The sequence below is a fragment of the Myotis brandtii genome, unplaced genomic scaffold (genome assembly GCF_000412655.1).
Source record: "Myotis brandtii unplaced genomic scaffold, ASM41265v1 scaffold434, whole genome shotgun sequence".
Lineage (NCBI taxonomy): Eukaryota > Metazoa > Chordata > Mammalia > Chiroptera > Vespertilionidae > Myotis > Myotis brandtii.
The window spans coordinates 836,210-837,420 of NW_005366599.1; positions in this window are offsets into that span (position 1 = coordinate 836,210).

Below are 1,211 nucleotides of genomic sequence, written 5' to 3' on the forward strand. Positions count from 1 at the left end.
GTCATCTGCCTGGTAGCTGACCTGTTAGGAATTCCAGGGCGGGACCGGCATCTGCGTCACCATCCACCTGGTGCCTGGCCTGTTAGGGATTCTAGGAAGGGCCCAGGATCTGCGTCACCATCTGCCTGGCGGAGGCATGCATCAGCTCCTGGACCCCCTTTCGACCTAACACCCACCTTCACTGCTTTAGTTAAAGTTTAATGTCAGACCATCCTTCGTGGTCACTTAGGTCTGAGTTTGCAGGGCCGCCACGCAGGCCTCCCCTGAGCTGTCAGGTCAGCACGTGGCCCCTTCCGTCCACCATGTCATCTGTAGGGAGACAGGTCAGGGGGTCCCACCCTCAGGCCCAGGGAGATGCTAGGGGAGGAGAGGCCCCCTGGGGGCGAGGTCCCGCCCTACGGGCTACCACAGGGAGCTTTCCACGTGGTGACCTTCTGACCTTCGCCCTTGCTCTGCCCCTGTCCCTCTAATTGCCCACCACACTTCCCTCCCCTGCCCCAGCCACAGGGGCTCCCTGCCTGGGGCCATTGTCTTGCAAGGGCGACTCCTTCGGAGGAAGGTGGCTGGGCGTGGGTACTCTGTTCCCACCGTGTGAAAAGGGGCCACAACTGAACCCCACAAGCTCGGGGGAGGCCTGCGTGGCGGCCTTACAAACGCAGACGGAAAGCCATCCCATAGGAGGATGTGGAATGGAAACTTGTTAATTGAAAGCTGTTCATGGCCCGTCGTCCAGTCCCAGGCTGGAATCCCCCCTGCAAAGGTCAATCTTGACCTTCACTGGCCAGTTCATTGCCTTTTGCATCTAAGATAACGTGCCTTCGGAATGTCAAGGGAACTTCTCATTTTCCAGACCCCAGGGCCAACCCACACACGGGGCAGAGACCAGGAACCCTCTCGCCGCTGCGTTAATTGCCGACCTTACCCAGAACCCACGCGTGTGGAAGGTGCATGTGTCAGTCATCTTTCATCCAATCCCAGAGGCCCCGCCCCCTGACCTCCCCCCGCGGGTTCCATGCAGCCCCCGTGATTGTAATGAGGGAAATAGGGGCACAGCTGCGCTCTCCGGAGAGAACTTCTACCCGGTGAGGTGCTGCTGCTCGCGTCGGTTTGGCTCAGATGAACTCGCACACATTCCCCAGGTCTGACCCGCGGGAGCTCCAGGGGGCGGCAGGCTCCTCCCAGAGGCCCCCAAGTCCAGGCGCCCGAGCACG